Source organism: Pinus tabuliformis, chromosome 9 (assembly GCF_031772625.1).
Source record: "Pinus tabuliformis cultivar Carrire ecotype Pingquan chromosome 9, CPIR1, whole genome shotgun sequence".
In the NCBI taxonomy this organism is placed as follows: domain Eukaryota; kingdom Viridiplantae; phylum Streptophyta; class Pinopsida; order Pinales; family Pinaceae; genus Pinus; species Pinus tabuliformis.
The window spans coordinates 938,180,035-938,207,422 of NC_142307.1; positions in this window are offsets into that span (position 1 = coordinate 938,180,035).

Sequence of the window (27,388 nt, forward strand, 5' to 3'; positions counted from 1 at the left end):
GAACGCTAAATTATGAATATCTTTAATTGCTATTTGGAACCCAAATGTTTGAGTCTCAACAAAGTAGTAAAGATTGATGTACACATCGGTTGTGTTTCCACCTCCACCTTGAGTTTTAAGGTTTATGAAGTCTCTCTCAGAGAGGATGAATATGAAATAAATGTCTTCCATTTTAAGCTTGATTGGTTGGCCACCTAGCATGAATGCATCATGGTCCAAGCTCCAATAGCTTATCAATATTTGCAGCAGGTTCTTTGGTGCTCACATATTGGGAATCCATAGGAATTTTAAAAGGTCACAATATTGGAGGGAATTTATTGTCTCCACACCATTAATTAATCCATTATCAATGTCCTTGTGATATATCTCTCTCCACACAATCACCTTATTCAAATCAAGTTTTGAGATTAAAATTCATTTTTTACTTCTTTGTGTGTATAAAAGATTTTACTTAGGGCTAGGTGCTTATATATGCACCTTTCCCAAAGGAATACTATGTATAGGGTTTCATATACATACCATGTATGAACATGAAACATTCATATGCATTACTTCTTTTCAAATCTAAAAAAGTTTTAAATTTTTCCTTAAAAATTAAAATTAATCAAATGGAATTAAAGAAGAGAGGTTATGGAGTTAGTTGGTCCTAATGGTTTTGAATTTTGATGGTCATAGCTGTTGTTGGGAAAAGTATCCAATACGGAATGACCCTATCCCACTCTAAGGGTGATAGTACCTCAGCAACAACCGAAGGCAAAGCTAATCAAGATTACTTCTTTATGAGATGTAAGAGAGGGGAGAAAGAGATCCACTAACCATTGTCTTCCGCTAATGATTGATCCAATCTTCTCTCTTTGCTGCTTGCTCCTAGCTCCTTGCTCTTTCACTGGCCCAGCTACACAAAGATCCTTCTAAAGGGCAAGAGAGGGAAACTACAAGAAGCATACATTCATAACTGATTCAAGGATTAGAATAAATCAAATACACAAGTATAACAATTCACCATTGAGACACATGCATATAGAAGAACCTCAAATGCTTTATTAATGGAAGAAGTAAAGTTCCGAGAGTGTTACAACCATAAGAGGCCCAATCCAGCAACACCTCCCAGCAGAAAGAAATCTCCTCTTCACCTCCTTCAAGCAAATCACCCAATAGTTCTATACTCAAACCAACAACACTTCCTTACATTCACAAGATTCCAGCCCCCTTAGACCTCATGAGAGAGATCTATATATAGGAGATTTGGAGAAAGGATGAGTCAGCTTGAGGCTGGCATGGAGCTGACTAGTGTCCTCTCCCACTTCAGTTATTCTTCAGTTCTTGAGTCCACTTGGAGGTTCTTGCTTCCATTTGGAGATCTAGATCCTCTTACTCATCACAAGGCGAATTCCCTGATCCAAGTGTCATTTTGGAAGCTTCCTGGGCATTTGACACATTGAGGAATGACTGTGCCACTTGGCCAATCTCGCCCAGCGCAGGTAGCCTTCATTACTGTTGACATTCAGCGCAGGTACAGAGTGGAGCAGTTGACATTCAGCGTAGATGCTCAGTGGAGCAGTTGACATGATCCAGAATTAGCTTGTTTTTGAGTGTTTTCAGGTGGAGAACTGATATTTAGTGCTGTGGTTTGCTGACCTTGTTCCTCTAGGGGTAGGAACAACATGTTTAGGGACTTTGGATCCCTCAGATTATCGACATTTCATGCTTCATGCTGTAAGGCACAAAAATGTCTATAACAGTTTCCCCCTAAAGTATGAGGTCGTTTATCGGGTGAAATGCTTTATCAGGAGGATCCGAAGTTCATTCAATCGCTGAGAGGTGACCTGTAATAAAATACAATACAATACATTATTTTTTATTCTGCTTTCATGATCTAGCTCAGGCGGGCATTCCCATGCTCAGCTTTATAAATTCATTTTAGTACATAGAACAGATGATCGTCTGATGGTAGACTAATAATTCTCTGCTGAAATTATCATCCTTTGAGTAGGATGATCATCTGCTGCAATGATGTACATGTCAAATGTTTTTATATCCTGAATATATATCGCAGCCCGGATGGATGAAACTAGATCCGGGGTCTTCAAACTCGTTCGATCTTCACTCTAAGTACAAGTCGATCCATGTGAGAATTGCGCTGAAGTCGAACATGGAAAGACATCGCTTGATTACCGGTCAATAATGTAAATCGTTAACAAGCGCGAGAGGAATCACCGATAATGATAATGACCCTCAAGGTACTGCAGTACAATTCACGTGGTGTGAATAAATGACTTGGCGTCGAACACCACGCAAAATCTTCTGGTCGAAGGTCATTGATGTATACCTGTCGCCGGAAGTGAGAAACTTGCCATTGAGGCATGCAAGCTTGAAAGTACTGAGGGGGTTGTTCCTAGATCAACTTCTTGGATAATGAGCTGAAGTCGACAAGAAGCGATCCGTCAAAGGAGGGCCTTAATGAATCCCACATCAGTGACACGGAACGGAGCTAATGATTTTAGTGGAGGTGAAAACAATCTGTGAAATATGATTCAGGGTGGCGATCATGGGTGGATGAAGGATAATGTATGGCAGTGGATGGGACACGGTTGACTCTTTCTGAACAACATCTCTTGAACATATAACGACACTGATGTGATGGATCGGTAGCATTACCCCAAATGTGGATGGTTTGGCGAGACCATGGTGATGAGACCGGTGAATGAAACAACCCAACCCGATGTGATACGGAGGAAAAGTGTCATGTTCAAGAGCGACCTGCTACCATTAAAGCTTTGAGGTTCTCCCAATTTTTCCCCAGTCATTTCTGACCAGTACCTCTTTATTTTTGTCAAGCTTGAGGAGGATAACATATGCTTGTTCTATAACCTGCCCTTCGGGCAAGCCCATCACTATGTTTTAACGAGGCTAGCGATAGGGAAACTCGTTCTCATCTAAAGACAAGTTTTTCGCTATTTAATCATTTTAACGAGTCTAACGACAAGGAAAACTCGGTCCTTTTCATTTTTAGAGAGTCTAAAAAGGTACAGAAAGTTAACTCCAAAATTCCTTTTTCGTCATCTAATCCCTTAAGTCCGAAAAAGTATAAAACAATACAGAAGGGATGAGTTTTCGATAATTTTAACGAGCCGAATAAAACAAGCGCTCGACCTTTTTGTGCAATAATCCCTTAGGTCCAAAAAGATTAAAATCTACGGGAGGGATAGCTCTTCCGGTCATTTTAACGAGCTGGAAGGCCAAAACTCGGCAAACTTTTCATATTTTACGAGTCAGATGAAAAGAGCTCAAAGAAGACTTGTCTTTTGAGGAACGAGTGATAAACAGGGATAGCAGCAGATTCCAGGTACAGGTTGGAATTTTCCAATCACGGTAGTGTCACAAGGATGGCTAGGTGAAATCACTCTTCGCAGCTGTTCCTCAAAATAGGTAAACAATCAAGTGGAGGTGAATGATCGGCCAAATGAAAAGTGGAGGTGACGGTGCAAACACGACCAAGGCTTTTATGGCTGATGAATTTACGGTCTCAAATGGTTATTTACCGATACTGGGTTCATTTTTTAAAGAGCTTGAATGCGCCAAAACACTGCTCAATCTTATGTTTATTTTTTAACGAGCATGAACTATGTGCTAAAACTGCTCGGTGATAAGTTTGCATGCCCCCAGCATAACAACACAAATCGAGGTGCATGCCCCCCAAGCTTCATTGCATTCAACTTGGTGGTTGGAATGAAGGTTTACCTTTGAGAAAGGGGATTTGTTTCATTTTTTTAATGAGGTTGACACAGTAAAAGAACCATCCTCAAGACTCCTTGTTTCATTTTTTAACGAGGTTGACACGAGATAAGAACCATCCTCGGAGCCCACTGTATTTACAGTATTTCTATTAGGGCGATGATCCATGCTGACAAAATGTTTAGGAATCTTCCGAATCCATTAGACATAGAAGATTTCATTTTGTAGGTTTCCACTGTGACCAATTCCGGCAAATTACTTGGAGGCGGTAGGGCGAAAGTACCCATCAAGGCAGGGTCTTTTAGGAGGCCTACTCCAATATTTTGAAGCGAATGACCGCTTCCATTGATCATTGGGATGCTTCCCGTAACTTGTGAACTGTCGGGGAGGAAAGTTTGTTGGTCGATGACTGTAATTCTTCTTTGAAAGGGAAATGAAATCTTCCTAAAGTAGGTCGACACAACTGCGGCCATGGCATATATCCAGGGCCTTCCCAGTAGGATGTTGTAATCGAGGTTTCCATCAATTACTTCAACATCAATTCCTACTGTTTTGCCCCCCAGTTCAACTTGCAAGTTACTTAAAATCCCGTATGGAGTGTATGATCGTCCATCAAACGCTTTTAACGTAGTTGATGATTTCGACAAGGGTGGTGAGCCTAAATTTTTCCAGCAACTCATCGACATAAGACATGTAGATGCCCCCTCATCAATAATTGTTCGATGAACAGTTTTTTTGAGGGCTTTCACTTGAATAAGGAAAGCTAGTTGAGCTGGTAACTGAGGGTCATATCCTTTATGATCAAAGGCCACAAGATTGGAATCCATTGGGCCAATCCCACCTATTGCTGATAATAAAGCTTGCTCTTGGGAGGGGCAATTTTGCGGTACCTCAAGTGTCGACGTAGCGGACGCCGATTGAGCTAGGTCCTCTATTATATTATAATTCTGTGCTATTTTGGCACGAGGATTAAATGTCAATTTGTGTACTACTCCCTTTGGCGACTTTATCATTGGTTCAGGAATGTTGGGTGGCACAACTTTGGTTAAAGTTGTCGTCGAACTACTAGGTTGTTCATTAGCCTTGTTATTCAACAGCCGCGGATTCCCGTAATCTTTATTCCTTGTCAAAGCATCATTTTGCTGCTTCGAGACAGACAACATAAGCACTTGGGATCGGGAAGCATTTTGATTAGCAACCAGATTTTGACCTGGATTAGGAAATGGATCAGTCAATACTGCTGGGGTTTTTGAACTCTTGAAGAGTTTCTTAACTTCAGCTATATGTGGACAATCTTTCATCCAATGATCCTCATCGCATATATGACACCCTGCCGGGGGTTTCCTTTTTCTCCCTGTCTTTTTCTTCTTGCCCCCTGGTTGCTTCAGTTGTTTTCCCTTGTCGGTCGACATGGTATTTACTTCCGAGGCAAGAAGTTCTTCATTTGCATTTTGACTAGAAATTTTGTGCTTTCCAATCACGCCATCGCCGGCGTGAGTGTCATTGTTTGATTTAGGAGGAGGAGGAATTGAGAATTCCGGTCTAGGGGCGTCAGGTAGTTTGTCGTAGAGCGTGCCAGATTGAGTATAGACCAAGTCTAGATATTGCGCACGAGCGATAACTTGCTCTTCCGTTACGACTCCTCCCTTTGCCACATCATCCGTTATAGCGGGAAGTAACGACTTGATAAACCATTCAGCTAATAGCTGATCAGGAACGTACATTTTTACCATCCTCCGACGACGTCGCCACTCATGTATATGATCAGATATGTGGGTGGCGGTCGTCTGTTTGAAGTTGGTAAGGAGTTCTGTTCCCGTTTCATACCTTATCGGTAATTGAAAATGGGTTGAAAAGGTTGTGGCTAAGGTACTGAAGTTGTCGAACAAAGCTCTAGGAAATTCAATGTACCATTTTGCCGCTGGACCCGTTAACGTCCTCTGAAAGAGGCGAAGTCTTATCGAATCATCATTCAAGGTATTCGATGAACACCATAGATGGAATGTCATCACATGATTCGACGGATCTTCACCCGGATTTCCATTAAATTTAGGAATATCTGACGGAAGTTTATGCGGAATCGCTGGCCACCAAGGGGCATAAGCAATTGGATCATTCGTCAGCCGGTTTAGATCTGGTAATTCTAGAGTCGCTACAAAGGGCAACTGTTGGTTCAGGTTAGGCGAAGCATATCCAGGATAAGATGGTATCGCCCGAGCAATGGGTCTTTGCAGACCAGCATAATGCTGGCAACTTTGACAAGGTTGATGGGCATAACCATTATAGCATGGTTGCCCATTACTTACAAAGACTTGTTGCTCAGGTCCTTGATATGATTGCTGGAAAGGCGGTTGTTGAGATTGAACCAGCTTTGGTTGTTGGACCATTTGTTGTTGACCAATACTGGATGATTGACCAAGATGAGGAGTCACAGTACTTGTTTAAGCCTGAGTCACTCCAGATAAGGAGGCACTACCCTGAGATTGTGATTGAGTCGTTGAGACAAGAGGTTGTTGTATTGTAACCTGAGAAACTTGGGGTTGACATACAACAGGTGGAGCTTGTACTTGTGACACATTCACTATAGCAGGTATGGTGGGAATATTCGACACAGGGTGTACTGGTTGCATTGAATATACAACCCCTGGTTGTTGAGGCAGTATTGGTACCCAACCGCTGGATGTAATTCCAATTTGACTTGAACTTTGTTGTAAACTACCATATGGTTGTTCTCTGGGAGGGAACAATGAAAGAGCATACCGCCCTCCATATGGTGGAAATCCAGTACTTAAAGGGTAAATTGGCCTTTGAAGACACATTGGATCAATTTGTTGAGTTTCAACATAAGAAATACCAGATGATAATCCGGATGAAGAAATAGGAACTAACCATGTTGTCGTCCCTGATTGGACTCCGGCTTGTTGTTGACAACTTGCCGGCTCAGATGGTATACCGGCGTACATCGTTGGAGTAGTAGCAGGAGGCTCTGCTGCTGCTGTGTCGGACGACACAGTCTTAGATGTCGACGGTTGTTCAGACATATTGAGTCTATCCAATAGATTGCCTAGTGATTCTACAGGAACTTCACTGGTGATAGACTAACTTCGAAGATCAACAAGGGAAAGGTGATGATTATTCCGCTTAAAATAAATTTTAACGACGCTTGGACACAACTTGCTTTTTCAATTTTTAAGAGTCGAGAAAAAGCTAAAGATGACTCTAGTCTCCTTCGATGTTTTAACGAGCCCGAAGTGACAAATGCTCGGATGGACTTTTTCAGTTATAGAGTTTGAAAAAGGCCAAAAGAAACTGCTCTGGAGATCTAGGCAGAGGGTGTGCCAAACTTTTCGCAAAACCACAGAATACGTTTTACGGTACGGGTGGTCGATCTTCGTGAATGCTGTGTTCAATGCATTGCGATCAGTAGGGCGGCCGACATGGCTTCCTATGGATAAAGGCTTTATTCCTATAGGGGTCTCCCAATATATACGCGACGGTACGTGGGAGCACAAGTCCGTATTGATACTTATCGCTTCACCGTGGAGGAATCACCCAACCACTCAACGCTAAGATATCACGTTTAACGACGCCGGAACACGTCTCTAGCTTAGACCTCTATGTGTTTGCGTTATTGTTCAATGCGTTGTTATGTAAATTCAATTCATTTTAATGTTGATCTTGTTTATCTGTTTGCCTTTATGGATCACCAGGAGATGTATAATACAACTTCCTAAATGCAGTCTAAGATGATAAGCAAGCTTTTCAATCTTTCAACTTTGAAAATCTTAACTACTGAGGGAAAAGAAAGACATAATATTTTCACACAGATCATAGAGCACACACTAATGCACTTTTTCCTAAATCAACATACAAGCTGTCAAAATGCACATGCACAATGCAAGTATTTCTTTTCTCTTTCTTAATGTTGATGTACTACAAAAAGAAAGCTGTTGTATAACTTTGAATTCAATTTCAAGTGAAAGCAAATAAGCTTGTCCAAAATCAAAAGACACCTTAAGATTTACTTGTTTCGACACTAGAAATATATAAATTCAAACCATATGACGAAAGCAAAGGCTCAATCAGCTATGAACAGCAAACAAACTAACTCTTAAGATCAAAACCACACTTTATCACAGGTCTAGATCTAAGAGGTCACAGCAAGACTAGTTCACTTTCGTTATGGGAAACTGCAAATGATACAAGAAATACACAAAGAACAAACACAGTTTCTTTATACAACCGAGGCGGAATAGTGGCAAGGAAAGTTGGTTTCAGATAGGTACATTGACTGGTAACAGGCTACAAAAACAAGGGTGAAAACATGGCAATAAACAGGAGGGAACCCCAGTAGCACTAGGCAAAACTGGTTCAGCGCAGGTAGTACACTGGCAGTTTGATCTTCAGTGCAGGTAGCCCCTTCGGGAACTGCGCTGAAATGCAGACTGCCTTCACAGTGCCTGCACTGAAGAGATCAACTTTCGTTTTTCTCAGTTTCCGAGTCACAGATTGCTCAAAAATTCACAGTTTTTGGCCAAATCAGAAGCTATCAATCAAGTACACACTAAGGGATGAAAAGTAGGATGAAAAGCTATCACTAAGAGCTATTCAGAGTCCTTGTGGATCAGCTCTTCAAATCATAAACATGCCCAGAAACTGAGCTAGAGTAGCTGCCCTCTACTTTGCATTTGAAAGATCCAAATGCAGTTCGATTCGGTACTCCCTGTGTTTATGAAATGAATAGAAAAAACACAAACAACCAACAAGATACGATCCCCAGCGGAGTCGCCAATTTGTTGTTGGGAAAAGTATCCAATATGGAATGACCCTATCCCACTCTAAGGGTGATAGTACCTCAGCAACAACCGAAGGCAAAGCTATTCAAGATTACTTCTTTATGAGATGTAAGAGAGGGGAGAAAGAGATCCACTAACCATTGTCTTCCGCTAATGATTGATCCAATCTTCTCTCTTTGCTACTTGCTCCTAGCTCCTTGCTCTTTCACTGGCCCAGCTACACAAAGATCCCGCAAAAGGGCAAGAGAGGGAAACTACAAGAAGCATACATTCATAACTGATTCAAGGATTAGAATAAATCAAATACACAAGTATAAAAATTCACCATTGAGACACATGCATATAGAAGAACCTCAAATGCTTTATTAATGGAAGAAGTAAAGTTCTGAGAGTGTTACAACCATAAGAGGCCCAATCCAGCAACACCTCCCAGCAGAAAGAAATCTCCTCTTCACCTCCTTCAAGCAAATCACCCAATAGTTCTATACTCAAACCAACAACACTTCCTTACATTCACAAGATTCCAGCCCCCTTAGACCTCATGAGAGAGCTCTATATATAGGAGATTTGGAGAAAGGATGAGTCAGCTTGAGGCTGGCATGGAGCTAACTAGTGTCCTCTCCCACTTCAGTTATTCTTCAGTTCTTGAGTCCACTTGGAGGTTCTTGCTTCCACTTGGAGATCTAGATCCTCTTACTCATCACAAGGCGAATTCCCTGATCCATGTGTCATTTTGGAAGCTTCCTGGGCATTTGACACATTGAGGAATGACTGTGCCACTTGGCCAATCTCGCCCAGCGCAGGTAGCCTTCATTACTGTTGACATTCAGCGCAGGTACAGAGTGGAGCAGTTGAAATTCAGCGCAGATGCTCAGTGAAGTAGTTGACATGATCCAGAATTAGCTTGTTTTTGAGTGTTTTCAGGTGGAGAACTGATATTTAGTGCTGTGGTTTGCTGACCTTGTTCCTCTAGGGGTAGGAACAACATGTTTAGGGACTTTGGATCCCTCAGATTATCGACATTTCATGCTTCATGCTGTAAGGCACAAAAATGTCTATAACAATAGCTCCTATTCATTTTTGTTGAATATCATGGGTTTTTCAAGCTCCAATGGACAATTTGGGTAAAAAACTTAAATACGAGGTAAAAATGCCATTTTCACCTTTTTTCTGGAAAAAAATTACCCAATTTTATAGTTTGATGGCCCTTTTATTATTTTTTACTAAAATTGCTAATTTTATTCAAGTTGTATATTTGTGTTTGTTGTTCTTTCATGTGTCACACAATAATTTGGTGTTTTTATGACAATATTTTCTATCACTTTGATCCACATTTTATCTAATGTGGCAAGTAAGGTTTTCTATACCTTGCATAAAGGGTAGGGTCGCCTCACCTTGTCTTCACATTTAGAACTTTGATTTCATTTTTTCCCTAGGTTTGACCCCACTAATGTGTAACACCAACCTTACTTGCTATTTAAGTGTCGTAACTTGGTGGTATCACCTACCATTATAGGGAAAAAATTCTAGTTCGTACCTATTGTGGCCAGCAACAACCCCCCTTCTTATTTAGTTTTCTCACTAATACTAAATAAGTGGGGACCCTTATCCAAAAATTTAAATTAGGACTTGTATTCCCTTTTTGACTAAATCTTACTATCATAAACTTAGGAGAATACTAGAAAATCTAAAAAGACTTAAGTTTTATGATAAGTTCGAACAAAACTGTTCTCTCAATAAAAAGTGTTACATCGCAAAAAGTTAATAGATGCTTTCCTATAAATAGAATCCTAAGATTGCGAAATCACGATGCGAAATCACATACTAAAGAAATTCATCGCATCGCAGTTTTCATGTGCTTCAAGTATCACCTAAAGTGAAATACCTCAAACCGCCGATATGTGATGGCGCATCTCGAAAATCGCATTTTGCAGAAACTATATGGTAATGGATGATTTCCACACCTAATGGATCAATGATAGTGCGATCTGCGCTATTGTGAAGCAAATCGCAAAATCGCCTTATCGCAGATCTGCAGGGCTTGTCGTTTGATTTTTTTTTTCCATAAATCGATGCCTAGTTATGCGCGTTAATGTTAATTTAATGAGTTAGTTGGTAATCATTGATGAAATATGGTTTTTATCTGATCGGAGAGCCATTTCACGTAAGGTGATATATTTTATATGATTTCGGCATTTAAAGCTTTCTTGTCACCTTTTTCTTACCATTACTCTTTCCTTATTTGCAAATTGTAGGAGTGAAAAGTAGAGAGGTATACATAGCAGTGTTCAGAATATTATGGGAAAGAAAGGAAAGGCTATGAGTTTTGAATACAAAGAAATGACGCCCTTATACATAAGCACCACCTATAATAGAGATGCTGGCCTTACTACTTGGGAAGCTATGCACAGTCTACTCAAGGAAGAAAATCCCAGAGTAATGGGGGTTACAGCTACTGCAGACTCACACGGGTCATCTGAGGTGTCAATTATAGAACTAGCATGCTCGTTCTTGCACCGAATAGCGGCAAGGCCCAAGATTCTTCCATACACGGAAATGGTAAAATGGATATTGGATAGTGCTGAGATAACAAACTCATGGAGTCATTCTTTCCACAAAATTTAAGGTTTACATCCTCTAACAAAAAGCGCACAAGAGGCGAAAAATAGCACCAGGGAAGCCTAGATCAAGAAACGGAGGCGCCTAGCACTAATCGTGCATTGCTAGGAAAAACATCTTGAAAAGGAAAGCCTCTAATCACTCAGTCGCCTGTAAGCCCGCAAAAATTGTAGAAAAAAATGCTAAAGGCGAAAGGCAAAACCCGAGCTATAAAAACCAATGGTATTTATCAGAGATATCTTCAAGTGGTATGTAAATTTCTACCAAATGTGCAGCATCTAAAAACAAGCTGGAGACAAAAGGCTCAAGAAAGAGCAAAGTCCATCAAAAGGCTAACCAAGTTAAATTGGGATTCTTATTGGTAGTACTTGGTTAAACCACACAGTCAGTGCATGACTCTCAAGTGTCTCACTAACTCTGCCGAGAAGATGGCGCTAGCACTTGTCGATTCTGTTTTCGTAGGACAGCTAAAGTCAGAGGTTGGCCAACCAACTCTCCTCAAGCCAATGTTGGATGCTTGTGACTACAAGGAACAGATACATAGATAGTTAACTGCTAGTTTTACTTTTAGATTCAGTTTTAGTTTTAGTTTTGCTTTATTTTTGCCTGAAATGAGGACGGTCATTTAAATCACCTCCTATATTTTTTTTAATAAACTATTTTTAGATTTAGCTAGTAGTATTTAAACCCTTTTCATTCATTTAGAGAAGGGTCCTGAAATTCGTCAAAAACTTGTCCTCAGAACATGCACTTTTGCACCCTCCGAGGAGGTTTTGATGAATGAATGGAACAAGATTTATTGATATCTATGTTTAATATCTGCTACTGAAATTGCACTTTTGTACTCTTAGTAGATGTTGAATTAAGAAGAGATAAATCATTATTGCTAAAGCTCATGAGTAGAACTCGTTATAAATGGTACTTTTATCTCTTAAGAATTTCTGCTTATGTGGTAAGGTGATATTCATGTTCAGTTATTTATGTATGAATTTTTGAATGCTTGAGTTATCATTTGGCACTTCTGTATGGTGATAGCCATTTATTTATGCTTAATATATGAGTGACTTGTTATGCGATATGTTTTTCACAATTGTTTCATCTAACTTTTTATACGAAATAATTCATCTTTATTGAATTCTTTGCTCATAGCAATTGAATGATCTTTATTACCAATTGCCATTAGAAATTATTTTAGATCGCATAACTGAAATATTAAATCCTGGGTTAGTTTTAGAATTAGACATTTTTTTTCATTAGAATACAATTGCATGTTGTTAAATTAGACTTAGAATAAAATCATTTTACTTAGATATTATTAGGAAGGAAATATCAATTCTCAACACACACACATATATTGGGAAACTGGTCCCATATCTCTTGTCGGACCCACTATACCAAACGAAAAATGAGTTGCTAACCAAGGTCCGGACTGGGTGGGTATCCCCCTTGTTGTAGACCCGATTTTTGGGGCTTCAACATATTTGGCACTAGAAGGAGGGTCTTGAACTATGAATGGAAAGTAAATCTAATTCTAAATATCATTCTGAGAGTAAATCGCCCTCACCATCTCCCCCGACTTCCCCATCGCATTTAGAATCTTTAAATCTTGAGTGAGAAGTTGATAAAACAACAACCACTGCCACAAACCCAAATATTTCAGAGAAATCAACTATAGAACCTCCTGAAGTTGAATCTTTGATCCATAAACTTCAGAGATTTTCTATATCACCCCAAAAATCTGAAAAATCTAAAGGTAGCGTGACTTTGCAATATAACCCTTCTCATCCCCTTACCAGATTGCAGAGTGAAAAGTTTGGTATCGAACCAACTGAATTACCTCTACCTACAAGGAAAAGAGCAAGGAAATAACCTAAAGGGTCTGATAGCGAGACTCTTTCGTCATCATCATCCATCTCAACCTCTCCACCGTGAAGTCAACCATCCACTCCTCCACTTCAACTTATTGTCCACCAGACCACTGGGACTTCAACATATGCTTCTGAATCATCTAGAACAGTAATATCCTCATCTTCCCAACTACAAGGATCATCTTCTACACTTTCCTCTGTTATTAGTTCAACGATGGCCCAAATTCCATGGAATAACCTAGGGGCAGTCTTAATTCTTGCGCCCTTGAGTCAATTACTGGCCCATCCTGAAAAATGGCTGCCTAAATTTAATCCTGAAGCGGGCATGCTAGCAGAAGAACACATAAACAACTTTATTTTGTCTATAAATCTCAATGGGGTTACTAATGAAGACACTGTCGTCCAGTTCTTTCCTTACACTTTGCAAGGAGTAGCTGGATCATGGTATTTGTCATTACCATCTAGATCTATCACTAGTTGGGATATTTTCGAAGAATCATTCTTGACTAAGTTCGGTGATTACAGGTCTACTGCAAAATTGATCGATGACCTATCTAACCTTAGGGTTGAATCAAGGGAACCTGTCAAAGATTTTAACTTGCGTTTGAATAAACTTTTGAACAAAATTCCTACTACCTATAAGCCTAGCGAAGAAGTTCGAAGTGAATGGTACATATCTGTTTTACCATCAAACATAGCAATATTTGTTGATAGAGCTAACAAAACAACTTTAACTGACAATATGAAGGAAGCAATAGTGGTAGAGAAACGTATCATAGCCTTAGAAAAGAAAAACGGTGTCGATGAATGAAAATCTAAGAAGGTTACTTTTAAAGAAGATCCAAAGAAAAAACAGTCCAAAGACCCATTCGATTTAGAAGGATTGCAGAAAGTTTTGAAAACCATGTCTAATGAAATGGTTAACATTAAGAAACAAGTAGCAGAGACTTCTTATAAAAAACCTTATAAGCCTTATAGAAGAAATCCTTCAACTGATTCAAAGCCTCCCAATGCTATTACAAATGCTAAATCTGAAGAAGAAGAAGAAGAGGAAATTTCCAACGAGGAGCCTACTGATGAAGAAGAAGTTGTAGAATTATAGGGAATGTGGGATTTCATCCTCCCAGATGAAGAGGATCAAGAGGCATCACCAGTCAGTACTAGAAGTAGAAATCAACTCGATCCTCCTCAACCTACTCCTAAGCCAAAGAGCATAAGCTCAATGTCTAAGGATAAAGTCGCAGGAAAGAAAACGTCACCCAAAGCAACTCAAACAAGCCCAGTCCAAACAGATTCACCAACTCCATCTAAATCATTTATTGTTTTTGATGAGATGGAGTATAATATCGTAGAAGACATGAAGAAGACTAGGGCTAACATTACTTTTTATGAATTGAGCAAGTTAAAACATCAACAAAAGTTACTTTTGAAAGAGTTACACGCAATACCAGTTGCACCTCTACCTGCCGCTGTAATCTTGCAAGCTTCTCACGAGATGGGAAGACCTCCAACTAATGTGACTAGTAAAGTTGATCCAAACGATATCGCTCTAATTGGAGGCAGGTCAAGATCTCATACTCCCCCATTTCTTCTTAATTATGAAGTTTTCAACAAAATTTTTCATAATCGTTTAGTTGATTCAGGAGCTTCATCTAATATCTTACCTAAATCAATATGTGCAAAGCTGAACGTTCAACCTCAAAAATCTGCAGTACGCATAGTTCAGTTGGACCGATCACAGGTTGAAGTGATCGGTGAAATAAATCAGGTTACCATAAGGTTGTCATCTAATCCAAAGGTATTTCAAGTTATTGATATTTTAGTTGTAGACATTCTAGAATTTTATGGCTTAATTCTTCGCAAGGATTGGTCTGAAAAACTTCATGGGTATTTTGCAACTGATTGGTCACATCTGTGGCTCCCTTACAATGGTAAACCAAATCAAATAAAGGCTGAGTGAGAAAGACATCAAAAATACATAGTAACAAAATTGGAAGGATAAGATGAACCTATAGCATACAACAACAATATAATTGGCAACTATTCTATTGACTCTTTCTTAGGAAATTTCAATGCTCATACTTCGCCTTATTTAGAACATTCTGTTTTATCTCAAGTAGAAAAATTTTCTCAAACAGATAGTTCTAAATGTGTTAATTTTATAGATAGTCTTGTAAATAAATCTTTATTTTGGAAGTTATTTTTTGATGGTTCTAAATCTAATGTGGAGCAGGAGCAGGATGCGTACTAGTTAGCCCAGAGGGAAACAAAACTATGCTAACTTGTAGACTCGAGTTTGATTGCACCAATAATACTGCAGAATACGAGGCTTTAATCCAAGGATTATACAAAGAAATTGGACTAGATATCAAGTATCTACAAGTTTTTGGAGATTCTAAAATTGTAATTAGACAGGTACGGAATACTATACATTGTCTATAAGGTCATTTAAATCATTATCAATCTTTAGTACAAAACTTGACTGAACATTTTATAGCATTCAATATTTCATCAATTCCCAGACTCCAAAATGCTAGTGCTGACCTCTTGGCAAATGTAGCTTCCAAGCTCATTCCCTCAGAAGACTATAGCCCAGATATATTCTCAATTGAATTGATCTTTAGACCCTCGATTCCTGATAACATTATCAATTGGAGAATTTTCAAAAATGATCCTGATATTGTAAGCTTCCTCACAACATAGGGATCTTACACTAATCAAATTATTGATGAAGACCAACATGACAAACAGTTGAAACAAGATAGCACTAATAATGCTATGCCAAAATCACTAGTCAAATTGGAAGACCTATATGATTTGGAAGACCGATTCAAAATATCCACCAATTCAAAACTTCAAAGTTCAACCCTGAACTATGAATTAGCAAATCTAGGAACTGATACCAAGCCACAGAATACCAATCTAGGTATCGGCCTAGCCCCTGAAGAAAGATTAGTGTACATTCGTCCAATGAAACAATACAAAAGTTTCTTTGGTTGGAACTATGATGAACTTAAGACTTATGACACTTCTATCATTCAGCATACTATCCAAATGATAAACGATGAAAAACCTATCTAGCAAAAGCTGAGAAAGATCCACCCTAATTTGGAAAATTAGATTAAGTCCGAGCTCAATAAATTATTGAAAGCCAAAATCATTTTTCCCGTTCAACATTATAAATGGGTTTCCAATGTGGTTCTCGTTAGAAAGAAAAACAGAGACATTGGAATTCACATTGACTTTTGAAATCTTAACAAAGCCTACCAAAAATATAATTTTCCTTTGCCTCCCATGGAGCAAATATTACAAGCAGTTGCAGGATCAGAATTAATGTCCTTTTTTGATGGTTTCTCCAACTACAACCAAGTTTTGTTCCACCCTAATGATCAATTAAAGACCACGTTCAGAACCAAATGGGGTACTTATGCATATCAAAAGATGCCTTTTGGTCTGATCAACACTAGCACCACATTTCAAAGGGCCATGGACATCGCATTTAAGGGATTAGTAAATAGATCAGTAGTAATCTACTTGGATGATATAACTGTATATTCCAAGAAATGAGGTAATCATCTCAGAGATTTGAAACAGATCTTCCAATGTTGCCAAAGGTATGGAATTTCACTTAATCCAAAAAAGTCCTTTTTTGCATTAAGTGAAGGAAAACTTCTTGGATTTATAGTGTCAAAATCTGGAATCCATATTGATCCCAACAGAATCAAGGAGATTTCTGAAATACCCTTGCCTCACAACAAGAAAGCTATGCAATCCTTCCTTGGCTAGATTAATTTTGTAAAGAGATTTGTTCCATAATTTTCAAGGATCGTATCTCCCTTACAAGCAATGATTAAAAAGAATTCAATCTTTAAATGGGGCCAAGAAGAATATGAAGCATTCAATCTGATTAAACAAGCAATTGTAAATGCCCCATCTTTAGCCACTCCAAATTTCTTCGATCCTTTCATTTTATATACATTTGCCTCTGATAGATCATATGCTGTGATACTCACTCAAGCAAATCAAGATAAAGCAGAAGCCCCAATTTCCTTTTTCAGTTCAAATCTACAAGGGCCTGAATTAAATTATTCTGATGTCGAGAAGCAAGCTTATGTTTTTTTCAAAGCGATCAAACATTTCAGACCCTTCCTACTTGAAACCCATACAAAAATCATTGTGCCGTTTCCAGCGGTAAGAAATCTCATAGTACAGAAATATGTGGGTGCAAAGAGAGAAAATTGGGTTGTGGCTTTACAAGAATACGACGCTGTAATTAAACCAGAAAATATTATAAAAGGTTAAGGATTTTGTAAAATGCTAACTAGAGCATCGCTTATTTCTGAAATACCATCTTCAAAAGTACAAATGTATGAGGTAAGCTTAAACGATATTGAATCATTATACACTGATATCATATTTTATCTAAATAATGGATATGCTCCTTCAAACCTAGACTATACAAAGAAAAGAGCCCTAAGATTGAAGGCTAAGCAATATCAACTCATAAAAGATGTACCTTTTAGGATGAATTATGATTTTGTTCTCCTTCGATGTCTCGAGAAAGCTGAAGCTGAAAAGGTGTTGCAGGAACTCCATGATGGACCAGCAGGTGGACATTATGCTAGAGATACTACAACACATAAAATCTTGCGCGCGGGGTACTATTGGCTTACACTATTCAAAGATGCGCGTAGCTACATAAGGAAATGTCAAGTTTGTCAAGTTGCTGCTGGGAGACAAAAGAAACCGTCATTGCCTTTGCAACCAGTCAATATCGATCAAACTTTTGATCAATGGGGATTGGATATAATAGGTGAGATCGTTCCTTACTCTTCTAAACAGCATAGGTATATCCTTACAGTTATAGATTATTTTACTAAATGGGTAGAAGTAGTTCCTGTCAAGGCAGCTAATGTCGAACATATCATTGATTTCATAGATCAGTTCATAATCACCAGGTTTGGTTTACTCTCTAATTTAATGTTTGATAATGCATCATATTTTTCTGGCAATGCTATGACTAAATTTGCGCTCAAAATAGGTTTTAAGCTTAAATACTTTGCCAATTATTACCCACAGGGGAATGGGTTAGCTGAATCAACAAATAAAAACTTAATTAGAATCATTAAGTGAACCATTGATCAAACTCATAAGAATTGGCACAAATCCTTAACATATGCTCTATGGGCAGACCGAATAACGCAGAAAGCCTCCATTGGCACTTCTCCCTTTAATTTGGTTTATGGGAAAGAAGTGGTCCTTCCAACTCATCTAGCGATTCCCTCGTTGGCCTTAGTTCAATTTATTGACGAAACACCAACTTCTTCCTTACAACTAAGGCAGCTACAAATCCTTAAGCTAGAAGAGCAACGAGAACAGGCTAAAATAACTCATGCGCATCACCAAGCATTAGTAAAAGCTTCTTTTGATTCAAACATGATATCCAGAAAGGACTTTCAGATTGGGGATCTAGTTTTAAAATGGGATAAGGCTCATGAGGAAAAGGGCAAACATACGAAATTTCAACGAATGTGGCTTGGCCCTTTCCAAATTGCAGAAATCAAAGGTCCATCTACTTTTATCTTATAGGATTTAACAGGAAAAAGAGAATCTTTACTTGTTAATGGACAGATCCTCAAAAAATACTTTCCATAGGAGATCATTCTTCTATTTTTTGTAAATTAGCTTTTCCTTTATTTTGATAATAAAACCAGTTGTAAATGGTTACATTTGGAGTTCACAAAAAAGACTAGAATTTCTTTTAAATTTTGTTTTTTCGCTTATATAAATAGGACTGGTTTAGAAAATTGGACATTATTATTGAAAGATACAGTCAAAGACTATAAGCTTGAAAATGGTACTAGTTTCAACCTTGTAAATTTTGATAAAAAACGACCTTTAGTGGGAATTTGTTTTATATCAGTCAAATGAAAAGTATCAATAACAAAGCGAAGATTCTCTGTAGAAAATCTATTTCCAAAAAACTATACCATTGTCGTCTAGAGCTATTCTTTAGGAAACAATGACTTCCTCCCCACCTAGGGAATTACGAGCTTCAAGGAATAATCTAGCAATACACTTTAACTTAAAGAATAAGAGGTCTCATCATGAGCCGAATTATCATGATCATAGATATTATAGCTTACTGAATTTGCCAAAACTACATATCACAACAAGGCAATGACTCGAGATTATTGCAATCAAAAGACAAGGGGTCTCATCACGAGCCAGCTTGTTTAGCAAAGTTATAAATCAAGTGAGTGGCACTGTCATAATTTGGCTACCAAACCAAGGCATTATTCTTTAAGGATTAAAAGAAAATAAAAGCAATAAGTGTGGATATGGATTTCCCTTTGAAAATCGTATATTTCTCCAAGTAGGATACATGATCATTGCTGGGCAACAGGTAACCTTGTCGAGGCTATAAACGCCTGCTAGTAGTAGAGGCTCTACCTATGACAAATGAGCATATTTAAAACTGATTTACATAGAATACTTTGTTTTTATCTTTATAAAACATGTAGTGGCTAATGTAAATACAATGACTAGCTCTAGGAAGTAAATAACCAAAGTTAACAAAGAAGAAACAAACTATCCTTAATAGATGAAAGCATGGTGTACTTTATCTTTATATAATAAAGTTTGATTCTCTAAAAAACCTTCTATTTTGGAAGTTTAGAAAATTCAAAAGAAAAGCAGAGATAATTGGTTCTTCCAAGTGAATCGCCAATTGTTGTGGCTAGAAACAACCCCCCTTCTTATTTAGTTTTCTCAATAATACTAAATAAATGGGGACCTGTTGTGCTGTACAACAACCCCCCATTTCATAAAATTTTTATTTTCAAAACTATAATATGGAATGGGTCCCTTTTATATTAAATTGGTATCAACTTATCATTATTCAAAAGGTCCGAAAAGAAATAAAACATTATAAACCTTTTTGATAAATCACATAATCGGTCTTATAATAAAAAATGAATAATCCTTTATTATTGCGATAAAGCGATTGCAAGATCGCATATCGCAATAACAAAGGATGCATGACAAAAGACCCATTGGTTTTCCCCGATGCGACAATGCATAAATGACTATCGGGTATCGGGAAGGTAAGCGATCATAACAAAAGGCCCCTCTCTTTGCTCCGATGCGATATCGCTATTGGCGATCGGGGAATGTAGCATGCATGCATCTAAAAGCCCTCGTTTAGAAACTCCCGATGCGAATTGGCAATATCGCTATCAGCGATCGTGGATTCCGAGAGGACACCAATATAACAACTTAAGAATTCCCTCGATCGCCGATTGCGATAAATATAGGCGCAGATTCAAAAAGGATTGATAAGGCCGGGATATATTATGGCTAATTAGTATTAAAGGCCTTTCTCTTCCCGATATTGGTTCACTTACGCTCAACCGCCAAAACATGAAAGACACGCTTAAATGAATTATTCAGCCAATAAACGATATGATGAGCATTTAAAGGATTGACAGGTTTAAATGGCCATTTAATGGAACAGTAAGGCCAAAATCTCTTCAGAGATTGTATCCGCAGCCACCTTAAGTTAATCCTCCATTATTCATTGATTAATATATCTCATCTATATTTGGTTTGCGCCACCAATTCTCCGCATTACGTTCATTTTCTCTCCTGTGTAGAGCACCTTCGAAGCATCAAATTCAAGCCAAATGGGGAAGAAATCTAAGAAAACTGGAACAGCTTTAGCTTCCGCAGTAACAGGACAACACATTGCCGATCCAGGACCAGGAAAAAAGGGACTGATCTCAGACACCACATGTCTAGGACTCGGTAAAACTACTTGGCTAAGCATCTACAATCTGATTGAGGCTGAAGAGCCTCAAGTAACAACAACGTAAGCCACAACAGACCCGACCCAGAAGTCTGATGCTACTCTAAAGGATTTAGCCGACTCTTACCTTCATCGGATAGCAGCCCGAGAGCAAATTCTCCCATATATAGATGTGGTAAGATGGGCAATTGAAGAAATCCAATTACAAACAGAACATTTTGCACCATCGACGGGAGAGTGTTCAGCTCGTTTCAACCCAATGATTTTAGGCAAATGTACCATTTGCCTGCACCAGAGAAGAAGTACAACAAAGAATTTCTGGAGAAGTTCAGAAATGAAAATGACATTGAATCAAAACCTATACGGGATTGGAGGCAAAACCCAGCGAAACACAAGCATGAGTCTTCGGGTAAGTACTCTATCTATTCCTTGTGTTCTCCTTATTGTTATGTCGGAGTAATGATGTGTAGGATTTGGGGGTTGCATGACTCCTCAAATTTCACTATAGAAATGGTACCTTCAATGGAAGCAGCATGCAATAGTGAAATAATGGATTGGGGGAATATACTTTCTGATAAGTTGGCAACAGCGGTTCTTGAATTCAGAAACAAATCCCACGTTATTGAAAGGTTCATTCCTCCATTTTACTATAGTGCCTACATCTTGGATACCCTCTGTTTTAATTCTGAATTTCCTGTGCTGGGGTGGAGATGGACTCCACAGGATGCCATGCCCATTCATATATACCACCAGAAGTTGTGGAAAGTCCACTATAAACACCACCTATATCAAGTTTGTAGTGGATTTATGTTACCCATTCACTATGCCATTTTTGACAAACCTGCTCCTAAGATTTTCTCACAAGCAGAGATTGACTTGACAGCCATAGGGAGATGGTTCGGAGAAGAAAAATTCACCTATGTAAGAGTTTTCGGCAGCCATGCCAAGCCTCATGTCCTCCCCTTATATACACCCGACAAACTATTGGCTCGAGAGGTAGCATATCAGCTTACATCCGAAGGAGTTACACAGACTCTAAGGAACAAAAAGAAGCAGGTTTGGCCTCCTTTTCCTCTAAGGTGTGGCGTTTATGCTCTGCATGACTATAAACATGTAGAGAAAGAAGCAGAAAAGATTAATACACTGAATCTCGCCACTCTTCCTAATAGGCGATTTGACCCAAACAAAGTCGCCTATAATGCACTTGAACAGGCAAAACTCACTAAATTTGAACATAAAGATGATGAGTTTGATGACCTGTTCTCCTCAGCCGAGTCGTTATTTCAGGTTCAAGCACTAGCCAGGATGAGATATCATGACGACAGGTTGGTCGAATTTAATAGACTTAGAGAATAGAGGTTGCAAACTCTGCCTCTAGATCTGTTAGCAATGGCCCCGATGACACAGTCAAGCGAGCCTGAAAAGCGACTTACAAATGAACCTCATACTACATCAGAAATTACTGGAGAAATCCAAACAAAAGAGCGGGAGGAACTTGAGAGGAAAGAACAGGAGGAAGTGTAGAGGAAAGGGCAGGAGTAGAGTAGCACGGACGTGAATGTCGATGTCCAGATTGACCCGAAGTTGCTCCAGGAATGGCAGCAATTCGATTCAATCATAAGCAATCATAAAAGCTCAAAGGAATCCGATACATCCAAAGCGGCTGATACACAAGATACAGCATCAAAAGAGGTTCCAATTGGAACCAGCGACCTACCCCCTTCTACAGAAATAGAGATAATTCCCAAAGATCCTTCGGATCAGATCATTTTGCAAGTGGAGGATATACCTCCATTGGATGTCTTTTACAGCCCAAAGCACAGGGCTGTAGTAAACCGACAACGGAAAAGGAGAAGGATTGATCAACCTTCCCTATTCCCTGAACAAACAGTGATAGCCAATGTGGTTTGGAAAGAGGAGTTTGATCCTTCTGATGACCTAACAAAATTGTCCTAATATACTCGAGCCTATTCAGCGGCCACCATGGACAAGGCATTAGAAGTGAGTAATCTGTTAAGAGAAAAGGACCAAGCAATCGCCTCGCTACAAGCACAGTTATCGGAGGCATAGTAGAAAGCATAACAACTTGAACAACAGTTGTCTACCCAACAACAAATAAATAATAAATTGAATAAACAATTGGAGGAAGAGAAACACAGGATTGATTCAAGTGCAATTCAAAAGCTGAAAGAGCTATTGGAAGAATTAGCAAAATTGAAAGCAGTGAATGAATAGATGGTGAAGTCGAAAGATGAGAAAATTGCTTAATTATGAAGCCAAATAGAAAAGTTCAAGAATCTTCCACAACCTGCCGAATTCAGAGCAGAAGCACTACATATTAGCAAGGCATTGGTAACACAAATAAGACTATTATGTCAGAAAATTGCTCAAGCAGAACCCCTATGTGACATAACAGCATCAATAATCGATAAATCAGTTGATGCTAGAACAGACTTGGAGCAGGCCGATGAGACCTTGAAAATTTTTCTTGATTGGCAGGACACTGATGAGGGACAGGCAGCTAATTTGCCAAAAATCTTAGAATCCCATAAAGAGATCCTATTTATGGAATGACAGTCCCAGTTAATGAAGGCAGAGAGAGCAGTTTCTAGGTGCAAATTAACCACAAGTAATTTGGTTGAATTAATTAATGATACTCTCTACTTATCTAATATGATCTCTCAATGTCCACCAGGTAAATTATTATCAGCTAAAACATTGGAGCAGTCATGTTATCAAGAGCTGGAAAAGAATGGGAGATTGATCACAGGTATTAATAGTTTAACTTGGGATACCTATTGGTTGTTCCTAGTAAAACCATACAGCCAGAGAGTCACCCTCAAGTGCCTAATAGATGCAATTGGGTGTATCATTCCTGATATACAAGGTGCCACCTATGCTGCTCAACTCAACTCTCATCTCAGCCGCCCTCCAGAAGTGGAACCAATGCTAGCAATATGCCAACTCAGGTCGAAAGGCAAATAGCCAGAGTGATGAATAATGCTGTCGACTGCTAGATTGCTATGAGGAAGATACTCCAAATCAAGTTGTACCAATTAAGTAGCATTTTAATTTTATAGTTAGTTAGTTTTAATCAAGTATTTATAGACCCTTCCAATGCATTGGAAAGGGTCGTAAGTTTTTGTATATGACTTAAGCCTGAAGTTGCACTACTGTACTTCAGGCATATTTTTTTATAAAGACTGGGAAAATTATTCCAATTTTGATAACGAAGCTTTTATGTGGATGCGCACTATTGCCTTTATTTAAAAGTATTTTTGAGTCAGAAGAAAGAATTCAAATAGCGATTGATGTTGGGAATGATTTTCAGCTCATATGGTACTACTATCTATGTCTGAGTTCATTCTTTTTATGTGAATTTTTGTTTGATCGCTCTTGCTATTATCGGATATATGCATGTGTTTTTAACAGCATTCTTTATACTTTCCACTACTGGATATTTACAGCATGCTTTTCTTTTATCATACATGTATCGGTAATATAAAAGGATAAGTGTAACAATGTTTTGGTAATCACTTTGTTCAACTATTTGAAAAAAGCAATCATTAAGTGAATGAATGTCTATGTTTATTGTGTAGAGTCATCTATATGCCTATCGATGAACAGAGGTCATCAAGTGTTGCACTTAAAAGAATAGAAGCCTCCCGGGATAGAATAGTCATTTGTATTTTTGCTGTTAGATTAAGTCATCCACTCATTATCATTTATTAGAAAACCAATCACTTATCCATCCCCTTTTATTCATTATTGGGAAACTGGTCCCATTATATCCAGTTGGAGCCACCATCCCAAATGGAAAAGGAGTTGTATTAAGGTCCGAACTGGGTGGTTATCCCCCAATGTTGATACAACGATTATCGGTGCATCAACATTTTTGGCGCTAGAAGGAGGGCTTAACTATGAACGGTGAGAAAATCCAAATCTACAGACCATTTTGAGAGTAAATCTCCCTCCACATCACCTCGCACTTCCCAATTGCATGCTGGTTCTCCAGTATCCAAGCAAGAAGAAGAGGAATCAACTACCACTGCTCAAACCCACAACACTCCAGAACGATTAAGTCCTGAGTCCCCTGAAGTTCAGTTACTCATCCATAAACTTCAAGGCTTCTTGATATCACCACAGAAATCTGAAGTATCTCAAAGCAGTGAGACTTCGCAATTCAATCTACCTCATCCTCTCACTAGACTTCAGAGCAGAAAGCTCAGTATTGAACCTACTGAGCTTCCCTTACCTAAAAGGAAAAGGGCAAAGAAGAACACTGAAGGATCTGACAGTGAAGCATTTTCATCCACATCCTCCATCTCATCTTCCCCAGTGCGAAGTCAACCATCCACTCCCTCATTACACATTGTTGTTCATCAAGGACTAGGAACTTCAACATCCCAACCAGCTCAATCCTCAATATTGATTCCTTCCCAAACATCTGGAATTTCATCAGCCATCTCATCCACTACAGGTGTTTCAATGGCAAATCCATGGAATAGACCTAGTGCAATCAATATGCCTGCACCATTACATGCATTACTTGATGCTCTTGAAAAATGGCTACCCAAGTTTAACCCAGATGATGGAATACAAGCTGAGGAACATATTAATAACTTCATGTTATCAGTTAATTTGAAAGGAGTAATAGAGGAAGATGTTGTCGTTAGGCTTTTCCCTTATACTTTGCAAGGATCAGCGGGATCCTGGTATTTCTCCCTACCTTTTGGATCCATTACCAGTTGGACTACTTGCCAAGAACAGTTTCTCACTAAGTATGGTGATGATAGATCTTTAGCCACATTAATCAATGATCTCTCCAATATTAGGATAGAGCATAGGGAACCGATTAAAGAATTCAATGCACGATTTAATAAACTCTTGAATAAAATCCCAATGGCCTCCAAACCAAGTGAGCAAATTAGAAGCAAATGGTATATAACTGCCCTACCTACCAATATAGCTATCTTCGTAGACAGGGCCGGAAAACCAACTTTAGCTGAAAACATGAAAGAAGCACTTGCTGTGGAGAAACGTATTAATGCTCTAGAAAAGAAAGCTACTCTTGAAGATAGAAAAGCCAAAAATGTTTCTTTTAAAGATGATTCAAAGAAGAAAACCCCTAAATATCCATATGATATGGAGGGTCTGCAAAAAGTCCTCAATACCCTGTCAAACGAAATCGTTGAAATCAAAAAACAAGTAGCAGAAACCTCAACAAAAAGGCCCTTTAGAAATTTCAAGAAAACCGAATCAAAACCACCAAATGTTATATCTAATGCAGATTCAGATCCTAAAGAAGAAGAGGAAGAGGAAACAATTTCACCAATTGATGAAGAAGGGGAAGTTTTTGAATGCCATGGAATGTGGGATTTCATATTGCCTAACTCCGATACAGAAAATGAACAAGAAGCTTTTCTGTCACTACTAGGAGTAAAGGTGCCCCTGAGCCCATCAAGGCAAGTTCAAAGAAAATAAGTGCAGGTTCTACTACTACAAAGGAAAAGGTATCCACAAAGAAGGCAGCTACAACGGTTCCACAAAACCAACCTTCATCCTCAAATATACCTTCAACATCTAAAACGTTGGTAGTATCTGATTCAATGGATTACAATATTGTTGATGATATGAAGAAGACTAAGGCAAACATTACCATGTTTGAACTTAGCAAACTAAAACATCAGCAAAAATTGCTTCTCAAGGAATTGAATGTTGTTTCTTCTTCACCTCTTCCCAGTGCTAAAGCTGTAAATGATTCAGGTCAACCACCTTTTGGCAAGATTGAAGCTATTGATACGATTCTGATTGGAGATCGATCAAATTCCCATACACCTCCTTTCCTCTTAACCTATGAGATTTATAATCGAAATCTACACAATTGTTTGATTGACTCAGGGGCATCCTCAAATATAACGCCAGCTTCGGTTTGTTCCAAACTAAACTTTGAGCCCCAAAAGTCTGCAATTCACATTGTGCAGTTAGATAGAACCAAGGTCCAAGTTTTAGGAGAAATTAACTCTGTAACTATCAGGTTGTCGGCTGATCCACAATTAGTTCAAAGAATTGATATCTTAATCACCGATATACCTGAATTTTATGGTTTAATCTTTAGTAGGGATTGGTCTGAGAAGCTCCATGGGTATATTTCTACTGATTGGTCCCATATGTGGCTACCCTACAAGGGAAAGCCAAATCAAATAAAAATCAATCGGGAGAAACACATGACCCGTACTCTTACAGAATTTGAACAGGAAAATAAAACAATAGCATTTAATAACAATATCTTGGGGAATTATTCATCTGAATCATTCTTTGGCAGCTTCACAGCCCAACCATCTCCTTTCTCAGTAAAAATTTTTACATCTTAGATCGAAAATTATTCACAAACAGATAGATCAAGATGTTTTAACAATACTGAGGAAACTGTAAATAAAATTGTTGATAATTCTTTATTTTGGTCACTATATTTTGATGGGTCTAAGTCTAGCAAAGGCTCAGGAGCAGGATGTATTTTGGCTAGCCCTCATGGAGAAAAAATGATGTTGTCCTGTAGGTTG